We start from the raw sequence: 11,181 nt of genomic DNA, 5'->3' as shown, positions 1-11,181 counted from the left end.
CATGGGGTAATTTACAACCCCAGTGGCATGACCATTGAATTCACTGGCTCCCCTGCCTCTTTTCTCTCATCTCCTGATATACCTAGCCTCCATCACCAATATACTCCTCCCACTTGTTCCACTCCCAGCTGCCTTCCCTTTAATCCACACTCCACCTCCCTTTCTATCAGATTCTATCCTCATCAGTCCTTTGTCTCTTCTGCCTACCATCTCCCACTCCCTCCTCCCCCATCTGCCAATCACCTATCTTCACGTGGATTCACTTACTGCCTGCTAGCTCTTTCACCACACCTTCCCTCCACCTTTTCACACTGGTCATCTCCCCTCTTTCTTTCAGTACAGCTGAAGAGGCTCGACCCGAAACATCAAGCGATTATTTCCCTCCATAGGTGCTGCCTCAACCACCGAGTTCCTTCAGCATCTTTATATTGGAATGGGTCCTTACTGAATTACAGAGTTTCAGAACCAAAGCATAATACACATGCAATGTCAATACAAACAGCAGTGGGCAAATGTATTTCAGACGGTGCTGATCTATGGTTCCAGAAGCACTTGATCTTAGATATAATCTGTCTTAGCTTGGTAAACAGAGCCAGCCATGAGACCATTGGTAGGTTCAATGCATGACCTGGAGTTTGGATTACAGGAACCAATCACACTTACGGCTCTTACTGCAATTCATGTCTTTGAACTCCCAATTTAACAGCACATAGTGAGCTCTTTCTCCACAGGAAGGCAGCTTGTACCATCTCTTTTTGATGTGGCCAATGAATTCCACAAAAAATGTGTGCCTATAATTTACGTCCATGATATTTGGATTTTGGTGAAGAACAATGGCTCAGCGTCATTGTGGAATAAACCACTTTTCTGCCATCCATAATTGTGTAGTTACTTGGGTGTGATGATGTCCATTGACTGTGCAACCTCTTTCTAAGCCCCATTCTAACAGTACCTCTGTGAGGTACTTAACACAGGGACACATGCAACAGCAGACAAGTGCTACATTTATCCAATAAACAAGCCAGAAAAATCCTGTGCCTGACAATTCAATTTTTTAGTACCAAGTCTTAACTGCTGCCAAACAATCCCTCTAGAACTGAAATTAACTCTCACCAATTTTAAGTCTTCCTCCTTCAGTTTTTAATAAACGTTTTTGTTTTGCTTCACCATTAGCTTTCTTTCAGTCGATTTTACTTTCTCTGCATGATTTATATTGAATTAAATAATCAAGTGTATGCCAGAATTTTAAAAAAAAAGTCTACAGTATCTGATTCGGACAGTTGACATTCTTCAACCTGATTGGTTAAGGTGACTGTCACTCAGCTTGTTCATGCTCGCCTTCCACACACTGAGGATTACATACTATGTCGAGAGCTCGAGGATATGCTGGTTGCTATGCAAAAGCTGACAAGGAGATCTGTAATCTCAATAAACAGGAATCCCTCTGGCTGCAAAATTGAGCCCATCAAATCGTAAATTAATTATTCTGTCATTAGGGGAAATTGTCCTTGATAATTTGAAAAGCCAGGCTTAATGAACCAAATGATCTGATCTTATTACATCTTTCGAAAACCTTCTAGATCTACTTTTAATTAAAGTGAGTCATCTGTTCACATTTCCCTTAATTTTGGATGTTTAAGTATTGAAGCTTCTCTGTCATTTCCTACTTACAACGTGTCCAGGGCAAATTGATTATCATTAGGCTGCCCAGGAGTAGTCGCTCTTCTTATTATAAATACAAGAGATTCTGAAGGTGATCGAAATCCAGATTAACACGTACAAAATGCAGCATCTATGGAAAGGAATAAATGGTTGAGATTTTGGACCCTTCCGTTCCATAGTTGCTACCTGACCTGCTGAATCCCAATAGCATTTTGTATACGCTCGACTTATTATAAAGATAATTATATCGTGAGAAAGCACTGTCCTATTTATGATTAATATGAACAACAGGCTCTCGGATAAGAGCATTCATTTTGGAACATAGTACCAAATGTACAGATCCTTTAATCCACAATGTTGTGTCAACCCTTTAACCTACTCCATGATGAATCAAACCTTCCTTTCCACATAGCCCTCCAACTTTCTTTCATCCATTTACTTATCTACGAGTCTTTTAATGTATCCGACTCTACAGCCACCCTGCCAGCACATTCCACGCACCTACTACTCTGTGTATAAAATTCCTGCCTCTGACGTCCCCCCCTATACTTTCTGCTCAACACCTTAAAAGTTATGCCCATTTGTATTAGTCATTGCTGCAACTGACTGTTCACTCTATCAATGCTTCTTTCCTTCTTATACACCTCACTTCAAGTCATAAACACATTCTTGATGAAGAGTCTTGGCCTGAAATGTCCACTCTTCATTCCTCTTCATAGATGCTGCCTGAACTGTTGAGTTCCTCCAGCATTTTGTGGTGTGTTGTGCTTGTCAGGTCAACTCTCATCCTTCATCTTTCCAAAGAGAAAAGCCCCAGCTCACTCAACTGACCTTCATAAGATATGCTCTGTAATCCAGGCATCATCCTGATAAATCTCCTCTGCACCCTCTCTAATGCTTCCATATCCTTCCTTACAATAAGGTGACCAAAATAGAACACAATCAAAGCTAATGATAGAGTTGAAAGTCTTCAGCACATCCGCCACATTCAATTTGTGACAGAACACACACACGTGCCATGGTAGCATGTCAGTGAGCACAACACTATTTCTGAGTTCAAATCCAGCGTCCCCTGTAAAGAGTCTCCACGTCCTCCCCATGGAATGGGTGGGCTTTCCCTGGTTTTCTCCCACAGTTCAAAGAAGTACCAGGTAGGTTAATTAGTCATCGTAAATTGTCCCGTGATTAGGTTAGGATTAAATTGGGGATTGCTGGGCAGTGTGGCTTGAAGGGCCAAAAGGAAAAATTCCTGCGCTGTGTTTCTAATTAACAAAGAGAATAAAAATTTGGAAGACTTGCATTAATACATTACGCTCTGTGGCCACTTTATTAGATAAAGGAGTGGAACCAGGTGTGGTCGTCTGCTGCTGTAGCCCATCCACTTCAAGGTTCGATGTGTTAGGCATTCGGAGATGCTCTTCTGCACACCTCTGCTGGCCAATTAGACATTTGCATTAATAATTCATACGAAATGCTGGAGGAACTCAGGTGGGCAACATCTATGGAAAAGAGTAAACAGTCAATATTTTGGGCTGAGACCCTTCATCAGGACTGGAAAAAAGAGATGAGGAGTCCGAGAAAGAAGGTGGGGGAGGGGAGGAAGAAGTACAAGTAATAGGTGATAGGTGAAACTGGGAGGGGAGGAGGGATGGGAAGTCGATTGGTGAAAGACATAAAGGGCTGAAGAAGGGGGAATCGGATAGGAGAGGACAGAAGGCCATGGAAGAAAGGGAAAGGGGAAGAGCATCAGAGGGAGGTTTTTTTTTTGTGTGCCATACTCTGCCCGAGCCTCAGCGACCACTTTTTTTTCAAGTGGTTATCTTGGAGGAAAGATTCTTTGAGTGGTCCCCCACGTCCTTCTCACAGTGCAGTTGTTTTTTTTTTACAAGGCCAAGTTGCAAGCTCGACACTCTACCCTGCGTGGATGGGAAACGTGCCTGGGTGCGACCCGACTGGGTTCGAGCTCAGGAACCTTCGCTCTGGAGTCCGGCGCTGATGTCACTGCACCGCCAGGTGTTGGGTAGGTAAGGGGAAAAGGTGAGGGATGGAAATGGGAATGGTGAGGTGGGGGAAGCAATTACCGGAAGTTCAAGAAATCTGTGTTCAGGTTGGAGGCTACCCAGACAGAAGATAAGTTGTTGGTCCTCCAACCTGGAGACCATGGACTGACATGTAGGAATTGGAAGTAGAATTGAAATGGGTGGCCACTGGGAGATCCTGCTTTTTCTGGCGGACCGAATGTAGGTGCTCAGTGAAGCAGTCTCCCAATTTATGTCAGGTTCTACCAATATACAGGAGGCCACACTGGGAGCATTGGATACCGAAGATGACCCCAAAAGACTCATAGGTAAAGTGTCGCCTCACCTAGAAGGACTGTTCGGTGCCCTGAATGGTAGTGAGGGAGGAGGTGTGTGGGCAGGTTCCACTTGCAAGGATGTGCCAGGAGGGAGATCACTGGGGAGGGGAGATGCATAGAGAGAAATCCCTGTGGAAAGCAGAACATGTGGCAGGAGGGAAAGCTGTATTTGGTGGTGGGATCCCGTTGGGGACGGCAGAAGTTTCAGAGAATTATGTGCAGGATGCAGAGGCAGGTGGGGTGGTAGATGAGGACAAGAGGAACCCTGTCTCTGGTGGGGGGGCAGGAAAACGGTGTGAGAGCAGACATGTGTGAAATGGAAGAGGTGTCAGTGAGGACTGCGTTGATGGTGAAGGAAGGAAAGCCCCTTTCTTTGAAGAAGGAGGACATCTCATTAGTTCTGGAAAGAAAAGCCTCATCCTGAGAGCAGATGAGGCAGAGACAAAAGAATTGAGAAACAGTGAGCAAATATTGTTCTGAACTGGTCCACAAAGAGAGTCCATTCTCAGACCCTTAGTTCAGCGCAGAGCTGAGTAAATGACACAGAGCAATGAGTTCAATCAGCCCAATCCCACTTCAGGCCCCGACACCCTGACCTTTTCAGTCTGACTGGCGCCTAAATCAACGTCCAGACATTGGGCTCAATAACAGACATTCCACCCTGCAAAAACTCATTTCAGGGAGGTAGCACCATCAATTTGCGGTAGACTCATGGAACTTCCGGGAGAGGTGGGATGTCTGCAGTAGAGTAGCTCCTTAGCAGCTAGCTAGTTAGTTTAAATAATGCTAGCTATGCTAGTGAACGAATGACACCTGTTAAACTCACCTCAACATGTCTTTTGCATTTTAACCCACCATGGCCAATAGAAAAGTCACTGTTGCAAACAGTGTAGCGAGTACCATTGTCATTATTTTTGTTCTCTCTCTCTCTCGCTATCTATCTATCTCTCTATCTCTCTCTATATCTCTCTCTTTCTCTCTCTCTCTATCTCATCTTCTTCACTCTCAGCAATGGGCCCACGGCTTTGTCTGGCCTCGGTTCTGCCACATCGAATTGCCTCCAAGTCTAAAAGGAGATTACAGGCCATTCCTTGTGATTATTGTTTGCTAGAAAAAGAGTGATTAAGAAAGTATGAAGATGTTTTCCTTGTTTCGATAGCCACTAACCAGAAGTTGCTGAGATTCACCAGCACCATCCGTAACCTAATTTAAATAAATCACGTGCCATGTCTCGTTATTTGAACCACAGGTTTTAAAAGCATGGACCATTTATTGCTCTCTATTTAAATGAATCTTCCTCACTGGGCTTTCTACACTCCATGTTTAGAAGCCTATAATGCAAGCAGGCTATAAACTTCATTACGTCCGCCACATAATCATAAAACCCCGATGGCCATTTTATCACTACACAAAACGAAAACTACAAACCTGCATCAACTTGGTCATCACAAATTTTAGTGATTATGTAATCCTCTCCTTCAATGGGGTTGAATGTGGCAATTATTATCATGGTAGAAACTAGATGAGACATCTTTATTTGATTGATTAATATGACTGAGTGTGAGCGAAATAAACTGGCATCCTTTTGTAACCCCCTGGGTTGCCTCAGGCTCGCTCAGCTCGTTCTCGTCTAGGGGGAGCAGTCTTCGGCCCCGCCAAACTGGGTAATCAGCTGGTGTGGATGCTGTGTGATGTCCCCGCCTCGCCCAAAAACAGACAGTACACCATATGCGATTACATGAGTACAATTTATAAAGGTTACTATAACTAATTGATTAATAACGATACAGTATATATGAAGGAAAAGAAAATAATGAAAAGGTGCCAAGCTTATCAAAGTCCAAACCACTTCGTGCACAACCGTTGGATCTCAATTACTGAATTCTTCTGGCCACCATTCGATCCCCTCCGAACTCCTCAACTTGCAGCTCAGGACCACCCGAAGTGGTCAACCAAGCACATCTATCTTCGTCTCCTCTCCTCGGGGTACCTCCTGGCCTCGACCCCCGCTTGGGGTCCGTTCCTCGCCCAGTTTACAGCATCGCGTCCTCTCTCTCTCACCCCCTCGCATCGATCTCCCCAAAAGCCCGCCAACAATAGCTTACAGACTCAGAAGAAAGAACAACATTAATCCCAATTGGTTAACAAAAGAATACAATTCTCGTTATCAGTAAATTTTAACCCAAACAAGCTTCCAGCACTCTCTCGCAACAAAGAAGCATTCTTACTTTTAACTAAACAAAGAAGCCATTTTGGTTAACATACGCAGTAACAAAGAAAAAGAAGAAAACCCCCTTTACACTTATTTTATTTTTTTTATTTAGAGATATAACGGAATAACAGGCCCATCTGATCCAACAAACCCAAACTGGCATACTGCACTCATGTGAGCAATTAACCTACTAGCTTGAACGTCTTTGGAAAGTGGGAGGAAACCAGAGCACGCAAAGGAAACCAACGAGGTCACTGAGAGTACGTACAAATTCCTTACAGACAGTGGCAGGAATTGAACCCTAGTCTCTGTCACTATAAAGTGATTGTGCTAACTGCTCCATTACCAAGCTGCCCCACTCATCAATTTATGCAATTCATCTTATCTGTGCCATTTACTCATTTTACGGGACATAGTTGGTGACCAATTCATTGCCAACACATCTTTGGTATCGAGAAGAAACAGGAGCCCACGGAGGAAACCCACACAGTCACCAGGACAATCTGCAAAGAGACGATCCACCCAGAGACAATTAACGTCTCTGAACAAAGGCAGTTTGAACCATTTCCAGCAAAGTGTCAGCCTAGAATGTGCCTTGTTCCACAATAGAAATAGGCAAACCGAATGCAAGGCAACAAACTCTCTCAGAGCTCACTATGCCACAAATGTATTTCATGATAAAGTTCCAAGTAAATTTATTATCAAAATACATACATGTCATTATATACAACCCCGAGAGTTGTTTTTTTCTTGCAGGAATACTCAGTAAGTCCAAGAACCACAATAGAGTCAATGGAAGACTGCACCCAAACGGGTGGGCAACCAACCAGTGTGCAAACACAAAAGAGAATAATAATAAAAAATAAATAAGTGATAAATAGCAAAAACATGAGATGAGGAGTTCTTGAAAGTGAGTCCATAGGTTGTAGGGACCATTCAGTGATGGGGTAAGTGAAATTGAGTGGCTATCCCCTCTGGTTCAGGAGCCTGATGGTTGAGGGATAATAACTGTTCCTGAACCTGGTGGTGTGAGTCCTGAGTCTCCTGATGGCAGCAGTGAGAAGGGAGCGTGACCTGGGTGGTAGGTGTCCCTGATGATGAATGCTGCTTTCCTGCGACAGTGCTCCATGTAGATGTGGTCAATGGAGGGGAGGACTTTACCTGTGATGGACTGCACAACATCCACTTGTCCAAATTGAAAAAGCAATGTGCCTTCAATGCAATGGTTCTCTTCTCACCAGTTCTTACTATTGAGCAGATACACGGAGACGATGCTGTGATAGAGAAGGTGTGAAGGGTTCTACACAGGAAACTACACAGGTAATATTGGTACATTTTATCTTCCAAATAGAGGTGTGAGCCTTTGACAATGGAAATCCTGGTCCTCAAATATGGTGAGGGAGCTGGGAATATCATGAGACTTGTTTGATTTGTATGTCAGGCCATATAAGTTTGATAACTTTTTGAGTAGGAACAGTCCTCCCTCTTTTTCAAAGACATTTCTTTTTACCTTTGCCCTTTACTGAGAAACTACTGGCCTTATAATTTAGTTGCTCCACTAAAGAAGGAGGATATGCCGCCCATCAACTCCCAGCTCAGTAATCCCATCAGTCTATGCAGTATATGAAGTGTGTTGGTTCCACTTTAGGACTTGTATCATGTGATCAACCCCTCCCTATTTCACAACATTGTTCAGTGTGAATCGTTGTTGGGCCTGTCTGCCTCTGTGAAAGAGAACCACATTTAGAAAGCTCCGAAGCTCTGTACGCATTTATTTTGCTTCAAAAAGGAAAGTTGTTGATGGTTTGTTCTTTAAAGAACGACGAAGAAAGTTAAGGGGTCTGTGACAAGTGCCCTGAAATCCATTTAATACTGAGAGAAGCTATCTGATGCTGTGATGAGATTTTGCATAGCTATTGGTGCTCATAACATCATTTGTACAAGTCCAAAGTAAAGGAAATTTTATTATCAGAGTACAGAGTACAGAGTACAGATATGTCACCATATACAATCCTGAAATTCTTTTTCCTATGCACATACTAAGCAAATCTATACAATAGCAACTGTAACAGGATCAATGAAGGATGAAATAGAGTACAGAAACAACAAACTATGCAAATGCAAATGTGAATAAATAACAATAAATAATGAGAACAAGAAATAACAAGATAAAGAGTCCTTGAAGTGAGATCATTGGTTGTAGAACACTGTAGTGCTTTCAGGACAGGTCCTCTGAGGTAGTAGCACCCATGAATTTAAGGTTACTGACTCTCTCCGCCTCTGATCCTCTAATGATTACTGGCTCATGGACCTCTGGTTTCCCTCTCCTGAGGTCTACTATCAGTTCCTTGGTCTTGCTGACATTGAGTGAGAGGTTGTTGTTATTACACCACTCAGCCAAACTTTCAGTCTCCCTCCTGTATGCCGACTCATCACCACCTGTGATACGGCCGACAACAGTGGTGTCATCAGCAAACCTGAATATGGTGTTAGATCTGTGCTTTGCCCCACAGTCACGGGTGTAAAGCGAGTACAGCAGGAGGCTAAGTACACATCCTTCTGGTGCTTCTCTGCTGATAAAGATCGTGGAAGAAATATTTTTGCCAATATGAACTGAATGAGAACTGCAAATGAGGAAATCCAGGATCCAATTGCACAAATGGATATTGAGACCCAGGTCTTGGAGATTACTGATTAGTTGTGAGGGGATGATGGTAATTAATACTAAGCTGTTAAACTACAAGGAGCATCCTGATGTATGCAACTTTGCTGTCCAAATGTTCCAGGGTTGTGTGGAGAGCCAATGAGATGGCATATGCTGTGGGCCTGTTGGTCCTGAGCCAATACAAGCTGCCACTCAGACAGGAGCTGATAAGCTTCAACACTTGCCCCTCGAGACACTTCATCACTGTGGATGTAAGTGCAACTGGGATATGGTCATTGAGGCAGGTCACCACCTTCTTCTTGGGCACTGGTAAGACTGGAGCCTGCTTGAAGCAGATGGGCACCACGCACTGCTGAAGTGAGAGGTTGAAGATATCCATGAACACGGCAGCCAGTTGGTCAGCACAGGTTTTTACTACGTGTTCAGACACCCAGTCCTGACCAGATGCTTTCCTTGGATTCATTTTCCTGAAGGCAGCCCGCACCTCATCTTCAGACACTGAGACACCGACTCCAGTGAGCAATTACTCAGTAGTTACCGATGAAGTTTCCTTTTCCTTTTGCCTCTGTTTGGAAGCTATACAATTGGAATTGCAAAGGTGGGTGAAGGGGAAAGACTGGGGCAGGTTAAGAGAAGAAAGCAAATATTGCATGGTACAAATACTCTTTTTTCTTATTTCCATATTTGGACTAGAAGAGTCTTCTAATTGAGAGAGGGAAAAGTAAGAGTGTGAGTCACTAATGATTGAATATTAACAGAAGGCCAGGTGAAGTTTGGGAATTGCCTGCCTTGGCAGAATTCCAAGATGATCTCAGCAGCACAATTATTTATCAACCAAATGCTGTTAATTCTGCTTCAGTTAATTATTTTCTGTTTCCCATTTACCCTCCTGGAGATGGGGATTGGCATGTCCTGTGACAGCTTGACTAACAAGGGCTGATGCATTGAGCATCACATGGCGGGAAACACTAATGTTACAAGCGTTTGCTTGCTGAACGTATAGATATAAAGATGTAATTATCATACATTGTACAGCATCACTATCAATGGTGAGAAGAAATAATTAATGATAAAACAGTTGGCAAGAATTGCTTGTTTATTAAATTACACACAGGTTAAATATGCATTCAGCCGGCCAGTGATGTAACGACATCTGCACCGGACTTCGAGGCGAGTGGTCCTGAGTTTGAATCCAACCAGCTCCTCGCTCAGTTTCCATCCGTTTGGAGTTCAGCGTCAAACTCGCAACTCAGCCTTGTAAAAATCAGATAAATGCTAAAGAAAAGGTAAGTTTGGCACCAATGAACCATGAGGCGTAGAGAGGAATAGCAACAAATATGCTTTGAGTGACCATTTTATAAGTTACATCTGCTTATCAATGCAAATATTAATCAGCCAATCATGTGGCAGCAACACAATGCATAAAAGCATGCAGACATGGTCAAGAGGTTCAGTTGTTGTTCAGACCAAATATAAGAATGGGGAAGAAATCTGATCTAAGTGACTTTGACTGTGGAATGATTGTTGGTGCCACACAGGGTGGTTTGAGTATCTCAGAAACTGCTGATATGCTGGGATTTTCATGCACAATGATGACTAATTTGTAATGAGTATGGTGTGATAAACAAAACTAAACTAAAACAAATCCAGTGAGTGGCAGTTCTCTGGGCGAAATGCCTTGTTAATGAGAGAGGTCAGAGAATAGCTGGACTGGTTCAAGCTGACAGGAAGGTGAAAGTAACTCAAATAACCATGCATTACAACAGTGGTGTGGAGAAGAGCATCTCTGAACACACAACACGTTGAACCTTAAAGTGGATGGGCTACAGCAGCAGAAAATCACAAATATGCACTCAGTGGCCACTTTATTATCTACAGGTGCTACCTAAAACAAAGGCCACTGAGTATATATAACATAGGATTGAACTGAATGGAATTATTCTCCAATTTTCATCTCCATTGTCATTAAAAGCACCATCATCAATCAAGGCGTATTTGTGTGTGTTGCTTGGATTTCCAGCATGAGCAAGTTTTCTCATGCAAGGATTATTTTTAACGGTGTGTTGCAGTTTTCAATACCTGTACACAAGAGATTCAGTAGATGCTGGAAATCTAGAGCAATGCACACAAAATGCTGGAGGAACTCTGCAAATCAGGCATCATCAATGGAAAGGAATAAACAGTCATTATTTTTGAGCCAAGACCCTTCATCAGTACTGGGAGTTGTAATGAAGGGTCTTGGCTTGAAACATTAAATGTTTATTCTTTCCCATAGATGATACTGAC

The sequence above is a fragment of the Hypanus sabinus genome, chromosome 9, assembly GCF_030144855.1.
Source record: "Hypanus sabinus isolate sHypSab1 chromosome 9, sHypSab1.hap1, whole genome shotgun sequence".
NCBI classification, from domain to species: Eukaryota; Metazoa; Chordata; class Chondrichthyes; order Myliobatiformes; family Dasyatidae; genus Hypanus; species Hypanus sabinus.
This window is presented reverse-complemented; position numbering follows the sequence as displayed.